Raw genomic sequence first — 21,134 nt, 5'->3', positions numbered from 1 at the left:
CAACAGGCAGTGTTGGATGCGGAACTCCCAATTCTGGGCATGGACACCTGGCTGAAGAGAACAGTTGTTTTCCATAGGAAGGAAAGCAGAGAGCCCCAGTGTTTGGAAGGCAGGTGAGAGCCTCACTGGGCCAAGGCCAGCCAGACTTGTCAGGAATGGCAGATTTTGTCTAGGAGCACTATTTGGATATAGGGAATTTTGCAGGTGGAATCCAGTCTCAGCCATGGGTGCCTGAAGCAACTGGCAGTGACTGAGTCTACACTGGGGGCAACTGAGATTGACTGGGACCATGCTGGGGGGGACTGGTATCAGAGTGCATTCATACTGGGATCATACTTGGAGTGACTGGGTCTATGGCAGAGGCCACTGAGAGCAACTGGGATCAGACTGGGAGCAATTGGAACCATGCTGGGACCAGGCTGGGATCATCATGGCATCAGAGTAGGATCATACTGGGAGGGACTGGGTCTGTGCTAGAGGCAACTGGGATGAAATGGGACCATGCTGGGGAAAAATGGGATCAGACTGGGAGCAACTGGCACCACTCTGAGGGTGACTGGGATCATTCTGGGATCACGCTGGATGTGACGGGGGACAGGCTAAGGGCAATTGGGACCATGTTGAGGCAACTGGGATGTCGACGGAAGGGAACCAGGACATCAGTTTGATCATCACAGGCTCAATTTTATTGATCAGTATGGCGGGTTAAATACAGTTAATAATGAGCTTCATACATATTGCAAAAGTTGAGCTCAGGATTGGTCAGCTTACATATCAGCACCTACGCCTACTTCTACATTCCTATGGTTCTGCTTTTGATACTTTCTACATATTCTTAGGATATATTCAGGACTAATCTCAACTCCCTATCCTCATGTTGCAGCAAGGTCACTGCTGACTCTTCCTTTCAGCTTGCTGACTGCTGACTTTTCTCCTTCAGCTTAACCAGTGGCATTAAGTCAGTGCGGCCTTTCTCAGCTAACCAATTATTAATAATGCTCTCCACATTTCCCCCGTTTTCTTCTTGTGCAAGGAGATTAGTTTGCCATGTTTTTGCTATTGTATGGCTGACCATGTTTTGAATACAGTTAAAGATACAAGGCAAAATAAGCAAAAACAGTAAAATTACACCCAGCAGTCCTATAGCATAGATCACAAGGTTCCTCAGCCATAGTCCAAGTCCTAAGCCTTTAAGCCATTCGTCAATTCCTAAACCGTCTTCTTCCTTAAGTTTGTGAAGTCCCTGTTGTAATTCTTTTATCTTAGTGTGAATGGACACTGAATGATCAGAGAGATTCATGCAACACATTCCCTCAAATTCTTCACGTCCATGCCCTTGTGCTAAGAGCAAAAAATCTACAGCAGCTCTATTTTGCAAAACAGCATGGTTAACACTTTGCACATCTGCAGTTAGCATGTCTAGAATTTGTGATGTCTTGTTCAGCTCATCCCTTGCCCAGCATCCTAATTGTTTTGCTAAATTCATGGCTTTATTGGCAGATCCTCCTGGTAAGATAGTTGAAACCACCACCTGTTTGAATGTGCCCCAAAATCGTGGATCTCCTATCTTGCTGCAGTCTAAGTCATGTATGCTACGTTTTCTCCTGTTTGAATTTTGACTCAGCTGCATTAGCAAGGACACATTAGGATGAAACAGTGACAATTTTCCCAAAAAACAGGGTCCACCCTGTGGTTTAGCTGGTATACCATTCCATGCCCTGTCTCCACAAATCAAAAATATTCCTGTGGGTAACTTCATTGGTGCTGTGATATTTGTGCCGTTACATTGACTGTAATGCTGTGGAGAGAATTCACTCACATTCAGGGATGAATCTAGGGTGGCCCATGTTTCTTTAGGTTGGTTTAAATTCTGAGCACCCAAAAGTTTGAAGCTAAACCATCCACCAGCTGTAGTGTTAGATATGCTGGCATTTGTACTTCCAAAAAGATCCAATTCTTCAGGAGGAGAATGCAAAGAGGTGTTAAGTGATTGGATTAGTAAGCATTGACAATAGCCATCACTCTGACCTGCAGTATACCCTTGTTGCACCGGCAATGTAATGTTTGACATGTTAGACATACATAAGGTTTGATTGTTTATCAAACTGCAAAATTCTCCAGGAGACCACACCGGAAATCCCACCAGGCATGTTCGAAATGGGTTAGTGACTCCTCCAAGACTAAGACAAAGTGATGATTGGTTAGTTTGATTAGCAAGTGTCACCCATAAATTTTCCCTTGGTTGACTAAAGTGTGTTACTCCTACTGCTTCACTTGCTACAGCATTGAGCAGTATAACAAAAACAAACCTCATTTTTCTTTCTGCTTGCTTTGCTTCTCCTTTTCTTCCTTCTGCTTACGTTGTTTTTCCTTTCTTCAATGTCTTTTCCCTGGTTTGCTAGATTGTCTATTGTAAGGCTGAGTCAATTCTTGAATATACTGATCTAATTCTAAATCAGCATCCTTGCTCACAAGTATAGCACGAGGTAAGTTTGAAGGCAAATCAGCTTTGCAGCGAGCTGATATGATGCGTGAGGCTCTAGTAATTTCAAATATTCTAAGGTTTTCCTGTAACTTCCACCTAAGATATGCTATAACCACTTGTTCTGCACTCTCAAAGAGCTGTAATCCTGTCCGTCCTGGCAGGCCAGTACTTTGTTCAAGAGCTCTAACCCAGATATGATTTCGAATCCACTTTCCAAAACAAGATGTACACCATAAATATCCCAATGACTTCTGTGAATACCAATAAACCTGATTACAATCTGCACAATGCAAAGCTACCCATGCATAGCATTTATCTTTATCCTTTTTGCAAACATAACAAGGAAGCGAATGTAAGTAAGGACCAGTATAAAATTGTGTTTCTTCAACCCAATGCAATCAATTCAATGGTGGTGATCGCAAAGCCTCTTCAGCCTTTTTACTATATGAGGCTAACAGCTCAAGGTCTTTCTTTAACACAAGGTGTATCTTATTTCGTAATCGTAGTTCTTGTTCGTTATCCTCCTCAACAACTATATCCTCCCGAGGGTCCCACAACAGTAAAATTGTTCTAATCATAGAAAATTAATTAGCAATCACTGATACCCCTATTCAAATGAGACCGTTCCCTTTTTTGCCTTCTTTTTCTTATCAGTCTTCAATCTTGCTGCTCTTAATTTCACTGGTCCTGCCACTTTCAAACTTAATTTTTGCAACTTGTGAATGCAGCAATCTAATGCTCTATCAGGATCCCCTTGGAAGGGTCCTACAACTGAATGCTGTGTTAAAGGCACTAATTTCCTACACCTTATAGAAACTATACGTGATTTACTTTGAACCTTAATTCTATTTACAATACATTGTATTTCCCATTGATAATAAGCAAGAACCTTCTGTTCAGGAGACTCATAAAGATTTAAAGCTATATATGCGTTTTGCCTCATTTGTCTCCTTAATTCATCTTGCCAGCTTTTTCCCCACATATGCTCGCGTTCACAAATATGACACCACAAATCCTGTAATAATGATTGTTCTACCCAAAAAGTTCTTTTACAACCCCCACAACGTAGAGCTATCCAGGCAGCACAATGTGAATTGTGACAGTCAAGGCAATGTAGTTTCGCTGGATCTGTTAAGTGAAAAGTTGATAATGAGTCAATGAAACCAATCAACTCCTGGGCCGTCCGGTAGTGACGTGTCAGTGCTCTGTCCACCGCTTCCAAGTACCCCTTCAATTGTAACAGTAGTGGTTGTAGGACTAGAAGCAGTTTCTTCCCCAGTCGCTCCTTGTCCTCCTCCATAAGGCGATCCACCAGAGGCTGCATCAAAAACAGGTTTAGTCCACTTAGCAGGCACCCACAAAGGCCCTGTAGGTGAGGAAACACAAAGATACCCCCGACCCCAATATAATACTTTTGCAGGTTTTTCCCATAATCCTGTACTTGGGTTCTTATACTTAACCCAGACCTCTGTTTCCTTAGTATTTTCCTGACCTGACCTCGGATGATGTTTCATTGCAGGGGGGTATCATCTTCCCCAAAAATGCATAAATGATTAATCACATATAAAACCTTAGCCAAACATGCTTGTGGATCTGTCAAATCTTGATGTTTTTCAATATACTGCTTAAGGGTACCGTTTGCTCTTTCCACTATTGCCTGTCCAGTAGAAGAGTGTGGAATACCTGTCACGTGCTTAACAGACCACTGATTCAAAAATTTCCGGACCCTAGCACTTACATAACCTCGACCATTATCTGTTTTGATACTCTTTGGAACTCCCATAACAGCGAAACAACTTAACAGATGTCTGATAACCTGTATAGCTTTCTGTCCTGCCTGAGCCGTAGCCCATATGTAATGACTGTATGTATCTATGGTGACGTGCACATGCTTGACTTTACCGAATATAGCTATGTGTGTAACATCCATTTGCCAGATCTCATTTATTTTTAAACCTCGAGTTTTAACTCCAATGCCTAGACCTATCCCACCATTATGATAACTACATGTTGGACATGCTCTGACAATGGCCTTGGCTTCTGACAAACTCAGCTCAAAGTGTTTTGCTAAAACTCTTGCATTTTGATGATATCTACTATGTGCTTCTCTGGCCAATGTGTGCTTGTCAATAGGACAAGAATTATCAATGGGTAGGGTAACCAATTTATCTGCACGTTCATTCCCTTCTCCTAAACCTTCAGACCATTTATGGCTCCTAATATGAATCACAGAATATGCTGCATTTCTTTCTCGTAAAGCCTTCCTCAACTGTATCAGTAACTCATACAATCATTTATTATTCACTTCCTTAATTGCTGCTTCCTCTATTCGTTTGACTACTCCTGCAACATACATAGAGTCTGTGACCACATTTAAAGGCTCCTGTAAGTTGGACACCGCCCATACTACTGCTAACAATTCCAAAGTTTGTAAGCTATCTGCAGGGTCTGCTGTGAGGAGTTGATGCTTCCATTGTCCTTTTTCTTGCCAGGTAACAGCAGCACGCCTTGATTTCTTTCCTGCATCTGTAAAAACTGTAATAGCTCCTTCTATGGGGTTTTCTTCTCTCAAAGGTCGAGTAATCCAGTTCCATTCTGTCATCCATTGCAAAACTCTAGGCACTAATTTACTAGTCTCTACTTTAGCAGGTGACATCAATAATGCTTCTTGTAAATTCTTTGAATTTATCAAGTACCAGTCCAAGGTTTCTTTTTCCATAGGCAATCTAATAGTAGCAGGTTCTCTACCATCCACTTCAAGAATTCTAAGACGCCCCTTTTTGATTAATGCAGCCAATTGTTCAATTTTTGAAGATATTGTTTTCTTGTGCTGTAGTGGTGGTGACAACCATTCCAACACCCGTATCTCCCCCGTTTTCTTTTGCAACTGAGAGAGAGCACCAAGCAAGTGGCAAGGGCTATTCCAGATAGTAAGGTCAATGGGGTGGTCGAGTTGTCGACGAGACACATACCCTTGCTGTACACAGTTACTAATTTGCTGCAAGGCAAGACGATGCTCCTTTGTCAGGTGTACAGGAGTAGTAGGGTCCACGCCTTTTAACAAAGGTCGTAGGGCTTCTAATAAGTGATTTGGTATTCCCACAATAGGCTTCAGCCACTGTAAGTCTCCCAGCAACTTCTGTGCATCATGTAGAGTTTTAATGTCCAATTGTAATTCCAATTTTTGTGGTATCACTATTTGATCCGTCAAAGTCCACCCCAAATATTTCCAGGGCTTTGTAGTCTGAATTTTCTCTGCAGCAATAACAAGTGAATATGCAGCAAGAGTATTTATAATGGTGTTAATCTGTAAAGAGGAGAATGGCTGTTGCTGTGCCAACAAAATATCATCCATGTAATGATATATTATAGTTGCTGGCCATTTACGACGTAGTGGCTGTAATGCAGCATCAACATAAAGCTGACATAAAGTGGGGGAGTTGCGCATGCCCTGCGGAAGAGATGTCCATTCAAATCTTTTATCCGGTTCCCCACGATTTATCGCTGGTAAAGTAAAAGCAAATCTCTTCATGTCATCAGGATGCAGGCCAATAGTGAAAAAACAATCCTTTAGGTCAATAATTAAAAGTGGCCAGTGTTCTGGAATCATAGCTGGATTTGGAAGACCAGGCTGTAAGGCCCCCATTGGTTCCATTTGGTCATTTACAGCCCTCAAATCATGTATCAAACGATATTTCCCTGATTTCTTTTTGATTACAAAAATAGGTGTATTCCAAGGGCTTGTGGAGAGTCGTAGGTGCCCTTTTGTATATTGTTCCTGTACCAATTCATGAGCATGCATAAGACTCTCCCCTTTTAATGGCCATTGCTTAATCATCACCGGTGTATCCGTTTTCCAGGTGAGTGGAATGGGGAAAGTCCAAGCAATGGCAATTACCCCAAAGGGTGCTGATTAGTTAACACCACTCCCAATTGTGTTAAAATGTCCTTTTCAATTAAACAGGAAATTGTAGGAGGCAGTTGAACAATTGAAAACACAGCAGATATTTGTTGATTCTCAATGCACACAAAGACGGCGATCTACTTGCCAATGTAAATCCCCCCACTCCTTTGAGCATGTTTGATGAGGGAAATAGAGGCCAATGTTGTGGCCAGGCTTCTGGAGAAATGATGCTAGTATCTGCTCCTGTATCCAATAATCCATAAAGGGTTATGCTTTGATGCCCATAGGTAATTTCAACCTTTTGTTTTGGTCTATTTTGTAAATCCACAGTTAAAAGTGTAACACCAGTAGAGCCAAAACCTTTTTCAACCCGTGCTTGCCCAGTAAATGATTGTATTCCTGATGTCATTTGTGACAGTGGTACCAATTGAGCAATGCGTTGTCCTTTTGTAATTTTAATCGGAGGATAAAGGGTGTAAGCCATAATTTGTATTTCCCCTGTAAAATCCGCATCGATAACACCAGGCAAAACAAATAATCCCAACATAGTTATAGAGGAACGTCCCAGCAATAATGCTCCACATGTTTGTCCTTTTAATATAAGAGGACCCTTTACTCCAGTGGGTATCCTCTCAGGCCGGTTCGTCATTAGTGTGACGTCTACTGCTGCTGATAAGTCCAAGCCGAAGCTCCGTGTTGTTGCAGGTTGCAGACAGGAGATAGCAACGATGTCACGGCAGCTGATGGTGTCTCCAATGTCACGGCGGCAACTTGTGTGATGAATGGTCTCGAGCCTCCTTGCGTGAATGCCAGTGAGCCATTTCGGAGAGAAGCAAGAGCAGCTAACACCTGATTTTGAGTAGACTATGCTTTTGCAACCCTAATCCTAATTCCTTTAAGGCTTCTGCTATAAATGCCTGTGAAGCTGTTGGCATTAATGCCATTCGCTCTAATGCTTCCTCAATAGTCCAGTTTGCCCCTAAAGTAGCTAACACTCTTTGGGTTGCTGGATTGCTATTTTGCAAAGCACACTGCTTCAATAGCGCCCTGCAACACCAGCCCAATCTATAGCAGTAGCTGTTCTATCGATAAAATTTCCAAATGATTCTTCTCTTCCTTGCTTAATACCCATATAAGCTGGTAACCCTCCTGGCTCTTTAACCATTTCTATTGCAGCACGCACTAACCACATAGACTCTCTAAGTTTATCTGCTCCCGATATCATCTGTGCCTCTGTACGTAAAAATGCCTCTAAGCCCATCTGCTCCTCTACTATTACTCCATGTAATGGGTCATGTGCATTAAACAATAACTGCTGATGCTGAGTGAATATCAACCGAACTATTCCTCTTAAATCATTAGGACATAAAACCTGAGTATTAAAAAGATAATCTAACATTTGCTTAACAGGTTCACTTTTTACTCCAAACTGACTAACCGTAGAACGTAGCTGAGTTCACAGCTTCCAATCTAAGGGAGTATATTCTGCTATATTATGCGTAAGGTTCCCCTGTGCATCATACTGTGGTGTGTATGTAACTGGACATGCAAGACTAGAAGCTATTTCCACCACCTCACCTTCCCATATTTGCATTACTTCTTTTGCCAAAGCAGCCCAAGCTTCCCTCCTCTGTTTAGCCATCTCCCCCCATGGATCACGGTGCGCCCCTGGGATGGGATCTGGCTCTTTAAGGGTGCTATGCTGCTGGCGCTTCGGTGCAGACACCGAGTTTTTGCGCGGGGGGGGAAGTGAAGCAGAGGCTGGCTCGCGCGGGGGAAGCCCCGCTGGAGCTGAACATGAAACCGGAGCTGGCTCGAACGGAGCCAGCTCACGCATGGGAAACGGCCCCCCCGCCGGAGCCGGCTCGTGCGGGGGAAGCGACTTCCCCGCTGAAGCTGTAACCGGAGCCGGCTCACTGAGGGGAAGCGGCGGAGGCAAGGCTGGCGGCGGAGGCGAAGCTGGCTTGCTCCCACCCCCATCATCCGACCCGCCTGAAGCTGGTGGCGGAGGCAAAGCTGGCTTGCTCTTACCCCCACCATCCGACTCGCCCTCCCCCTCTGACAGGAAAGGTGCAGACGGTTCCACTGCGCATATAGGAAAATCCACCACACCACTTTGTTGGGGACTCTTAGGCATAAGTACCTTCGTTACAGAAGATGCTAGAGGGCATCATCTTCACGACCATACCCTATATTCCTCTTATGAGCTTCTGTTGCCCTTTCTGCTGCCTTTCTCTCAGAGACCTGCTGAAGTAACGTGTTATACACCACCCGCCATAACTTCCCAAATTTCTTTGCTGACTTATCATCGTCTAGCACTGTATCCCACAATATTTCCCCAAACTTCTTCCACTCTGCTAGCTCATGAACTGTATGAGGATTAGAAAAGATACCCTTAGCATGGCCATAAGCTAATAACCCTGGTAACTCCTTTTTTAAATCTATCCCTTTTATCCCACGCCGCTCTAAATAGGCGGTAAATAAATCATATGCCGCTTGCCTGTCCATACCTATTAATCAGCGCGCGCTGTTGCAGCTCTCCAGGCTCCGGCGGACACGTATTGGCTTAAGTCACAGTTGTGAACCTTAAGGGTGCTTCAAATTCCGGCACCGTCCCGGCTGCAAGGACCCAAACCCAATATCCTCGAACGTGGCGTAATCCCTTTTTCTTTTGATCCGAGAAAAAGGGCAGAGATTCGGTTATGCCCGCATTCTCCACCATTTGTCGACGGAAGGGAACCAGGACATCAATTTGATCATCACAGGCTCAATTTTATTGATCAGTACGGCGGGTTAAATACAGTTAATAATGAGCTTCATACATATTGCAAAAGTTGAGCTCAGGATTGGTCAGCTTACATATCAGCACCTACGCCTACTTCTACATTCCTATGGTTCTACTTTTGATACTTTCTACATATTCTTAGGATATATTCAGGGCTAATCTCAACTCCCTATCCTCATGTTGCAGCAAGGTCGCTGCTGACTCTTCCTTTCAGCTTGCTGACTGCTGACTTTTCTCCTTCAGCTTAACCAGCGGCAGTATGTCAGTATGGCCTTTCTCAGCTAACCAATTATTAATAATACTCTCCACACCAAACCAACCAGACCTGTCCTTTGTTCCTTTGGTTTTATGGGGCCTCACACTGCCACAATGGTGTCTTGGATCTATGAGGCTCCACAGTGCCATAATGGTGAGCTGTTTCTATGGGGTCCAGCAGTGTCACAATGGTCCCTTGATTACAAGAAGACCTGCAGTGTACAATAGACCCTTGGTTCAATGGAGTCCACAGTGTCACAATGGCCCCTACGTTCCAGAAGGCCCCACGGTGTCACAATGGTGCCACTGATTCCATCAGGCCTTGCAGTGTCACAATGGTCTCCGTGGTTCCCCAGGTCCCACAATGTCATGTGACTCTTCTTTTCCATGAGCCTTGCAATGTCACAATGGACCTTCGGACCCTGGGGGTTCGCAGTGTCACAATGGTCTCCTTTGGCTCCACAGTGTCACAATGGACCATTGATGACAGGAGGCCACTCTGTGTCACCCTGGAGCTTTGGTTCCATGCAGGCCTGCAGTGTCACAATGAACCCTTGGTTCAATGGAGTTCCACAATGTCACCATGGCCTCGAGGTTCCGTGAAGCCCTGCAGTGTCACAATGCTTTGCTTATTCCATGGGGCCTCATAGTGTCACAATGATCTCCATGATTTCATGAGTCCCCTCAGTGTCACAATGGCCCCTCGGTTCCATGAGGCTGTCAAGTGTCTAAGTGAAGTTAAATGCAGCTAAGAGTTGTTTTTTTGCTAAGTTTTAAGTTTAATATAAGTTATAAGCTAAGTTAAATATTGTGAAGTGTTAGTCCTCTTTTAAATTGCTAAGTCATAGGTTATAATTTAAGTTAAATACTGTTTAGCAGCATTTAAATTCACTTAGACCTTGTGACTTACCTTACCTACACGCCTGACTGACTCAGCTATCCAAGGCACTCAAGTCCCTCAGGGAGCAGCATTTCTGCCACATTTCCCCAGCACAGGCACTCCTGTGTGCACACAGACACAAAGAGTCAGTGCAAGGCACCTGTGAGCAATTCCCCTGAGGGAAGGGAATGCTCCCTGTGGATCCTTTGGCATCTCCCCAGGGGGTGAAGGGCAGAGCCTGGAGGAGTGGGGTGATCAGCCCAGGCTCTGTCGTGTTTCAGGATCCCCGAGTGCAGCAAACGGGAGAGTTCCCGGCTGGGAGAGGCCCCACTCAGAGGGAGTCGCTGGCCCAGGAGTGTCACTATAGAACACAAAAGAACACAAGCTCACATCGTTGTTCTCAAGGTGAAGAAAAAAGGGGAAGTTTATTTTCTGACTCCAACATTTACATTTCTGACTCCAACAGTTTTCCAAAAGTGACAGTGGATTGGAGGGTGACAGTGACACCTCTCCAATGACACTGGACAAACCAACAGTCCATCAACTGTCTCCTCCTCCATAAAGGAATGCAAAACAATGAGTTATTTATAGAAAGTGTGTGAGAAAGTTCACTACAAGAATGTCAACATCAGAAGGCTTAGAAAATCTTAAAAAACCAGGGCAACATCACACTGTTTTCCTTTAAAAAATAAAAAAAAGAAAATGAACAATATGATAAAGAAAACATGAACACTGTTCAGTGTCCACTTGGTGAGGAATCATCAGAGTGATCACTCTCATCATCTGCATCCGAATCATCAATCAATGATTCCCCCGCTTGATGCCTTCCAGGTTGGTCACGGTTTCCATCTTGCTCATCAGCTGGATTCTGTCTCTGCAGTCGCAGGTCAGGGTGAACACACTTCAAAGGTACCCAGCGTATCCCAGTGTGTGTGGATACACAAGCATACCCACGCCCCGAAGCGATAAGGTCATAGGGACCTTCCCACTGTTTGGTGACTAAATTCTGCACCTGTACCTTCGCTCGAGGCTGATGTGCCTCGTCCACAGCCTGCAATGAGAGATGGTGATTCAAAATGACAGGGTTATTTGAATTCTGCGGCACAGTGAGATGATTGATTGTGCACAAAGCTTTTGCCAACCGACTGTGCGTGGTTTCACCCTGCATTCCCCGTTTTTGTTTTTGAAGAACCTGCTCCAGAGTACCATGCTTGACCAGTTCGAGAATGAGGGATACCAAACTTGTGCGAGACACCCCACAAATGCAGGAACTGCCGCAACTTTTGCGATGTGTAAGCAGGAGCATTGTCGGTTTTCACAGCAGAAGGTATGCCCAGAACGACGTCCTGCCTCCAGTGGGCAAGGATGTCATGTGCGTTCTCCCCAGTGTGAGCCGAAGCCCACATCACAGAGGAGAACGTGTCCACTGTGACATGCACATACTTAAGCCGGCCAAACTCGGCAATCTGGGTGACATCAGTCTGCCAAAGCTCCAAGGCCCTAAGGCCTCTGGGATTTACCCCAGCCGGCACAGGCGGAGCAAATGCATGGCAGTCATCACATGACTCAACAATGTCACGAGCCTTAGTTGGTGTCAGCTGAAACTGCTTCTGCAAGGTATGTGCGTTTTGGTGGAAAAACCCATGCAATGCCTCGGCCTGCGCGAGTGTATCAGGCTGAGGCGCTACCCACGCTGGGTTAGCCAACTTGTCAGCGTTCGCATTACCTTCCACTATAAAGCCTGGCAAATTGGTGTGACTCCTCACATGCAGAACATAGAATGGATGAACCCGGGCCTGAATGGCACACCACAAGGTCTTCAGCAAATGAAACAAGGCAGGATTACTGACCTCCTTCAAAACGGAATGACCGAAACTCTGTGCGGTGTTGGCCACATAGGCGGAATCCATGACCAATTTGAAAGGTTCCTGGGAAAATTTCCCAAATGCCATGACAGCAGCCCTCAGTTACAACCAATTAGGCTGACCCATCCCCATGAGCTTCCAGAACCTGCCACTCAGATCCATCCCTCCAAGTAACAATGGCCTTTCCTCTTTTCCCTGAACCGTCAGTGAAGACGACGGGTCCTTGCACAGGTTCCTGGGTAGTTTTGGGCTGCAAAGGGATTTGTGTGAATTTTGCCATATGCAGTAACCTATGACTGGGCAGATAATAAATGATCTGCCCTGAAAAATTTTCCAGAGCACTCTGCAGGGACACACTGTTTGCAAAGCTCCAGTCAAAATCCCCCGTTGCACCGGGAGTATGATCTTTGCAGGATCCACACCCATCAATTGCAAACAACGTTGCTGGCATTTGATTATCAAGTGAGCAATCAGCTCAAACAATGCAGTTGCCGTTTTCTGCGGCAGATGGGGCAGGAAAACCCATTCCAACACATGCAAGGAATCGGACCATTTGTCACTCCATTGGCCAATGATGCCCGTGGGATACAAATCTGGAGTGCTGATGAACACAGTGACATCAACGGAGGGATCAATGCGATAAACTTGGCAAGCTGAAACAGCTTGCTGAACCACCTGCAACGCCTTACATGCCTCAGGGGTCAGTGTGCAAGGTGACTTTATATCAGAGTCTCGTTTCAACAGATCATACAGAAGAGATGGCTGTGCATTGGTTAGCCCCAAGTACGGACGTAACCAAGTGATGACACCTATCAATTTCTGAGCATCATTCAGTGTCTTCACAGAATGCACAAATTGCACCTCCTGGTGACAGATCATCCCTTCCAGAAATTTGATCCCCAAGTACTTCCAAGGTGGTTGTTGTTGAACCTTTTCTGGAGCCACCTGCAGTCCATGAGCATGCAAAGCATCGAGCAACTGAGGCTGAATCCTCAGCAGCTCATCCTGGGTGGGCATACCCACCAGAATGTTGTCCATATAATGATACAGACACGCATCAGGAAACTGCTTGTGAACTCCAGACAAGGCAGGAGAATTCTGCATGCCTCGGGCAACGTCCTCCATTGATATCTCTGTGCAGGTTCAAGCCTCGATAATCGCTGGCACTGAGAAGGCAAACTTCAGTCTGTCATTGGGATGCAAAGGAATCGTAAAGAAACAATCCTTCAGATCCACAATGAGGACCAGCCAGTCTGGGGGAAGCATGGTAGGCGAGGGCATGCCCACCTGCAATGTCCCCATGCTTTCCATCACGGCATTAACATTTCGGAGGTCTTGCAACAACCTCCACTTCCCAGATTTCTTTTTGATGCAGAAGACAGGAGTATTCCAGACACTGGTAGAAGGCTCCAGATGACCCTGTGTGGGAATCCACAAAATTAGAGGATTTTGGGAAAGCTTCAAGATGCAGGCCTCAGAGACAGCAGAACTGTGAGCAGAGCTATGCAGCAGCCATGAGATAGGTCAGCAGAAAAATTATTTAAACTGTAGAAAAGCAAGGGCAAATAGAACAATTGTCTGTGTATTAACATTTGTCTAGAATGGCAGAAAAATTATTTAAACTGTAGAAAAGCAAGGGCAAATAGAACAATTGTCTGTGTATTAACACTTGTCTAGAATGGCTCTGTAAGCTACAGAAAGTTTATCTAGCAAGATATTAGGAAGATTAAAGCTTAATAATGGAGCTCTGTGCATTGTGTTTTAAGACTTACAAGCAGGTATTTTATTCAAAATAAGAAAGCATTGTTTTAACCAAAGGTACGTGTGCTTATGGTGATTGGCTAGAACTGCTGTCAATGTGCTTTTGCTTTGTGTGATTGGTCAAGAAACTTATAAAGTAAGTTGTACCATTAAGTTCCTGGTCTGCTGCCTGGAATGTGAGCTGCTGGCATCTTCCCATTGTCATAACCATGTAATGAGACTGATGCTGAAAATTAAAGCAGCTTGAGGCATGTTCTACAGCAGCCCTGTCTGGTTCGTGGTTTGTACAAAGCCCCCCAGCCAGCTTCACCCTGATCCAAGTTCTGCTGCACCAGGTTCTGAAGGGCGACCAATTTGTCTTGAGGAAGAAGCCACTGCTTCTCCCAGGCACATTTGTCCACCAGACACCGAATAGGAGGCGTAAGACACTCTGCGCCCTTCACTGCAGTGGGTCCCATTAAAAATCTGTCCCGATGTGCACACCCAGACAGAAGAAGATCCCTCCCCCAGAGGTTGGGAGGAGCTGAAGTAACATGAGGCCTAACCCAGGCTGTCTGTCCCTCTGGGTTGGCAAGCAGCATGGGCCGCAAGCTCAAGTAGCATTGCCCTGTCCCTCCCAGATCTTCGACAGACATCCTCACCGGATCCAGGGGCCACTCTGGGGGCCAGGCTGAAAGGGAGAGAGCCATGATATCAGCACCGCTGTCGAGAAGCCCACGGAGGTGGATTTTGGATGGTGTCGCACCAGGAACAGACAGGGTACACAGCATCTCAGGACATTCCTTGGTCAGGACAGCAGTCCAGCGAACTTGAGGCAGCCCAGCGGATCCAAAGCCACCAGCTACATGCAACCGGTCAGCTGTCCTGTGAACAGAAGACTTAAAAGGCACAAGTTGAGCAAGTCGCGTCCCTTTCAGGATCGTGACGGAGGGGGTGGGTATGGAGACCATGGCACAAATCTGCCCTGTGAAATCTGCATCAATGAGCCCCAGGGGCACAATGATGCCCTGAAGGGTGGCACTAGATCTCCCCATCAGGAGAGCACTCATGCCCCCACCCAAGGGATCAAAGGCATCCAGGGGAACTTTGTGTATTTTACAAGATTCTAAGACAACTGTTGCTGTGGTGCAGACATCCACACCTGCTGATCCGCGGGTGCTGGCTGCAAGTCAGCAAAGGAGACCTCCATATGTTCCTGGGTATGGAGAGAAGCTTGTGTCTGGGTGCGTCCCTTCTGCGCGCTCCACTTCACGTTTCCCGAGCCCAGTAAAGCCTGGCGATTAACATGAACAGTCCCCTTGCAGATATTGGACATGTGACTCGACCTACCACACCAACCACATAAGAACATGGGAAATCTGAACTTCTGTGCTTTCTTCCCCTGCTTCTTGCCAGCCTGCGCAGTCCCCTGCTGTGGCCACCTGCCCTGCAGTGCTGCCCAGACTGGCTGCACAGCGGCAGCCACGGCAGCCAACTTCCAACCGAGGGGATGATGTCCGCACAGGCCTCCACCATCTGAGAGACAGTAGGAAAACCAGGCAGAGCCACTATGACCCTCCTACAAGCATCATTCCAATTACACCTCACATGCGTTGCAATTACAATCCTCCTTGCACAGGATCAGGCACCTGCCTCTCGACAGACGCAGTCAGCATTGCTGCAAATGCCATGAAAGGCTCATCATCCCCCCGGCCGATGGTCACAAATGGCTGCCTTGGAGCAGCCATTTCCAGGGTCTGAATAATCGCTGCCATGCCCAATGTGTGGCACTGGTCAAGCACAAGGGGATCGAAGCCAACATGCCCCTGAGCATTTTCATAAAGCCCTGTGCCCAGCAGCATGTCAGTGACATCCACACGCCTGGGGTCCTGCGGCGCCAGCGCAGCATTCAGCACCACCGCTTGGGCCGCCAAACGAGTGCACTTGGTCTCAAAAACATCAAACTGCACAAAGTCAAAAAGAGAATGTGCTACACGACAGAGGTCATGAGGTGTCAGCACATCCATAACGACCCTCCAGAGAGTCTGCATAACCTCAGCAGACTCCAAACCATGCTGAGGAACCACATCATGGACTTCCCTCTCCAGCTTATGCAAAAGCGGTTCATGGGTGTTATGAGTAACACCCCTGAGCATAGGGAAAGCCTGGGGACCTTCCAACAAAGCCACAGCACCTGCTGTGTCCCAGTCCTTGAGCCCCACAGGGACAAGAGGAGAGGATTGACTGGGAGCCAGGTCAACACCACTCGCCCCTGCACCCCTTGCAGCCAGAGGAGCCCCCTCCATGACCCTGCAGATGCCGTGAGGAGGCAGGCTCAGACATCTTATCGGACTTGGTTTTGGCTTCTTGCCAGAAACGCTCGGGGTTCCTCGGATGCACGGTCACCTGGCACGAGAAAAGTGTCCACAAATTCGGTAAGGAAGCGCCACGGCCCCGGGCACCCACTGGTCTCCCTCCGGCCGTGTCGGCATTCACACTAAAGGTAAATACCTGAGCGCCCTGTTGTGCCACAGCCCTGGCAGGGGGCGCCTTGGCGGGCACAGGTGCCAGCGCTGCCTGCAAACCCAGTGTGGACTGGGATGATGTGATGGTGGTCACAAGGGTTTTCAGGATGAGAGAGAGACAAGAATGTTGACTCCATGATCAGAAGGTTTGATTTATTATTTTATTATATATATACTACATTTTAACTGTACTAAAAAGTAATATAAAATGAAAGGTTTCTCGGAAGGCTAAGCTAAGAATAGAATTGAAAGGAATGAATAACAAAGATCTGTGTCTCGGCAGAGAGCAAGAGCAGCTCTGCCGTGAGTGGTCAGTAAATCCAAACATCCACAGAAGACTAATCACGGATCCACCTGTTGCATTGCACAGCAGCAGATAACCATTGTTTACAATTTGGTGCTGAAACTTCTCAGCTTCAGCAGGAAAAATCCTAATGGAAGGATTTTAATGAAAAGATGCCTGCGACAGGACGAGACCAGTGCGGGGCCCCGTCCCTGACATGGAGGAGGGGAGGGGTGCCAAGAGAGGTGCAGCCTGTGGAGCTGCATCACTGCAGAGCAGCACAAGGGAGCCTGACACAGCCAAATCCACCCCAGGGGAACCATTGCCATTCCCCAGTTGGACCTGTCCCCTAGCACACCGTCCCAGGGTGGGGAGAGAGCTCCACATTGCACAGAAACTCAAACTTCCCCTCGTCCATGTCCGAGACAGAAGGGCTCCACTGGGAACTCCGAGGGGTACAAGAACCAGACCCTGGCCAAAGATCCTCACACTTTTTCCACTGCACCAGCAGTGATCCCACGTCTACAGTGCAATCATCAAAGAGGGCCTCCATGAGGTGTACCCCTACAAGAGACCACTCCTCCTTGGAGAACGGCTTTGCAGAGTCCGAAAAGAGCCCTCACTCTCGGGCCCACAGAAACAATCACTCAAAATCATTCCAGGAATAGGAAATTTGTTTTCACTCCCGGACCCCCCCGTCCAGAGATCCAAAATGAGGGAATCCTCGAAACCCACAGCGGTTGCCATCACCCCAAGAACAGCAGGCAAAGCAGCAAAGAGGGGTGACAATAAAACCTCACCGGCAATCCGGACTCTGTCTCAGGCTAGGCTGCAGTACACTTTGGCAGTCACCTGATGTCACTAGAGGACAGGAAAGAACAGAAGCACGCATGGCTGTTCTCAAGGTGAAGAAAAAATGTGAAGTTTATATTCTGACTCCAACATTTATAGTTTTCCAAAAGTGACAGCGGATTGGAGGGTGAACAGTGCCACCTCTCCAGTGACACTGATTAAACCAATAGACCTTCAACTCTCCTCCTCCTCCATAAAAGGAATGTGAAACAATGAGTTACTTACAGAAAGTGTGTGATAAAGTTCACTACAAGAATGTCAACATCAGAAAGCTTAGAAAATCTTAAAAAACCAAGATGACATAAGTTGGGCTAAACTTGACCTCTGGTGACTGCTTCTCTGGTGACTGCCCCTGCACCACTGGGGCTCACTTGTTTCCTTCCTGTGGAGACCATTGTTACACTGCGGAGCATTGTGGAACCAATGGGCCATGGTGACACTTAGGGACTTGAGGAACCAAGAGGAACCTTGTCACCCCGCAGGGTACCATGGATCCCAGGGGCAACTGTGACACTCTGGGGCCTCGTGGAACCATGAACATCTTTCTGTTCTCGTCAAACCAAGAACATGTGGCCAAGTTGGGCATCACAGTCCCAAGGGACCAGTGTGAAGCAGCAGGACTTTGTGGAACCAAGAGGCTATTGCTGCATTTAAGGGCCTTGTGGAGCCAAAGGGCCATTGTGATCCTGGAGGGCACTGTGGATCCATGGAGAACATTGTGGCATTGCAAGGCCCCATGGAATCAGGGAGACAATTGTGACCCTCCAGGGGCTCATGGAAGGAAGGGGCCATTGTGACACTATGGGAAGTTGTGGAACCAAGGGAATCATTGTTCCACTACTGGGCCCCAATGAACCAAGGGGCCATTGGACACAGTGGGACTTCATGGAACCAATAGACCATTATGGCACTGTGGGACCTTGTGGAACCATGGAGACCATTAAGATCCTTAAGGACTTGTGTAATCAAGTGCCGTTATGACACCTGAGGGCACCATGGAAGCAAGGAGCCATTGTGACACTGCAGGGCCCTGTGGAAGCAAGGGAACATGAAATAGGTGGGGCTGCCTTGGCTTCCCAGGGGTCACCTGACAGGTCTGCCTGACGTTGGAATGCTGAAGGCCATTCCCATCTGCCCCTGAAACATTGGGGCTCTGGGCTTTTCTTTTTATGGAAAAGAACTGTCCATTTTTTCCAGACACCCATGGCCAAAATTACGATTCCACCTCCAAATATCTGTGTATTCAAGGATTGCTGCCAGACTAAAGTTGCCAGGACAGACAAGTGTGGCTGGTCATTGACTCCTGAGTGGCAGCACTCATCTGTTTTCCAAACACTGGAAACGGCTCTCTGCTTTTCTTTGTATGGAAAAAAAAATCCCTCTTTTCCAGGCACAAATGTTCTAAATTAGGACTCCGCATTTGTAATTTCAAATATCCAAGGGTTGCTCCAAGCAAACCTGCCAGGACAGACAGGTCAGGCTTGCCTTGGCTGCTGATGGCTTCCGTTCATCAGCTCCTGAAACATGGGGGCTCTGTGGTTTCCTTCCTATGGAGACCAATGTGATATTTGAGAGCCTTGTGAAATGAAGGGGCCATTATGACACTGCAGAGCCTTATGGAACCAAGGACAGCATTGTGGCTCTGTTTGGCCGCATGGTCCCAAGGGGCCAGTGCAAAGCAGCGGTGTGGGAGTTAGCCCAGCTGTAACTCAGAGTCAGACGGATTTTACCCTGGAAGAACTGGGTGTGAGTTTCAAATTCTAGGAATCATTCGATTTACTTAGGGTGAGCTTGAGACTTTTCCCATAAGCCTTTATTGTTGTTATGCTAAGTTGTCCAAGTTCTACTCCTGTATTGGTTTATTGGTTACTTGTTTCTTCTATATGGTTATTGTTCTAGTTTTCTAGCCCCATGTGTCTATGTGTCTTCCTCTTTGTCTCAGGTTTTAGGATACCGCCCCTCGTACCGTGCTCGTCTTCTCCATGTTTATTGTTTTTCACCCTGTAATTAAAGTTCTTTTTAGGAAACTCCATCGAACCCCCTCCTTTTCATTTTTGCCACCCTTGCCTTGCTGAAGTCAGGGACTCAGAGAGGTTTGGCGCAGCCACCCTCATTGAGACATTTGGCACCTGAACAGGCACCATGACATTCAGGGCTCCCTGTGTCAGTCATGTCAGCTGGGGTTAGCTGATGGATAGGTCAGTGCTCCCCGGGATTTTGGATTGTGCAGGCCTGGCGGATTCATTGTTGCTTCGAGGGACCTCGGCCCGGGATCGGCAGGGGCAAAAATGGTTTCACCTGCATAGGATTTCAGGTGGGTTTGGGGAAATGCAAGACATTTATTGCCCATTTTGCCACTGTGTTTTTACAATATGCACCCAAGTCCCATTATTGATTTGGTGTGCTCCGGTGGCTGTTGCCCCTAAGGAGGAGAAGGAGAAAAATGGGCAGCCAGATGTCCAAAGTAGAAAGGAGCATATATGGATGCTTTAAGTTAATTCTAACAGATCATGACAAAATATTTTCAAAGAACAAATTAAAATCAGTCATGAGGTGGATCATTAAAAATTTTCCAGATACCTTTGCTGATGAAATCCATACCACTGAATTTTAGGACTCAGTGGGACTTAAACTGTACAACCTTTCGATCAAAAGGGAGCCCATTGCAGCCCACATGCTCCCCATCTTCCATACCATCCCTGAGACCCTTCACCAGCAAGCAATGTCTCAAAAACTCAATCCGTTGGTAACTCCTAACTCAGGACCTCCCCTCAAACATGCCTTTCTCAGACCTTCCACAATGGTCCAAGATGGCTATGGCCTTGTGGTCTTGGTATATCATGCCCTGGAGACTCAAGATGGAAAGAGCCTGAATGTGACTTGGGAGCCAGATCATCCTCCCTCCATCTTGGCTCCTCCACTTCCTGCTACCACAACCTTCTCTTCCGCCCCGAACAAACCTCCAGACTCCATCCCCACAACTGTGGGTCATGTCCCTACTGTCAATCATTCCACTTTCACCCTGGGCAATGCCTCCAGAACTCTACCCCGGAAGTCTGCCATCGTAAATCAAGGCCCTTCCTCCCCAACACTTGACAAAATGGCAGTGCCCTTTGTCTCACCCTCCAGCAATAATATAACCCCATGGTCACAGATACTAAGCCCAACTGTCACACTATTTCTAATCCAAATGTTTCTCCTCCAAGTTATTCTTCCTCCTTGGAAGACAGTTTGGATTCCCCAGAGCCACCTTTCCCCTCAACCCCAGAAGGTCCCTAGGAAAGGATTCGGAAGGAAGCAGTTAAGGAAGGAGACTGGCAAAGAGTCTCAAAACCCCTCATTGCCCCCGTATGTTATGAAAGAAGGGGGCAGAATCCCAGGTATCAGCCATTGGTTTACAGGGAAATCAAGGATCTGTGTAGGGCAAATAAAGACCATAGGAAGGACTTACTTTGTTTTAATGGACTAATGAGGGCCATGTTTGCAGCACATCATAACTCCCTATGATTTAAAATATATTATGACCATGTTGTTGTCGCCTACAGAATACAACCTGTGGG

This window comes from Melospiza melodia, chromosome 7, assembly GCF_035770615.1.
Source record: "Melospiza melodia melodia isolate bMelMel2 chromosome 7, bMelMel2.pri, whole genome shotgun sequence".
In the NCBI taxonomy this organism is placed as follows: domain Eukaryota; kingdom Metazoa; phylum Chordata; class Aves; order Passeriformes; family Passerellidae; genus Melospiza; species Melospiza melodia.
Note: the sequence above shows the minus strand (reverse complement) of the source record.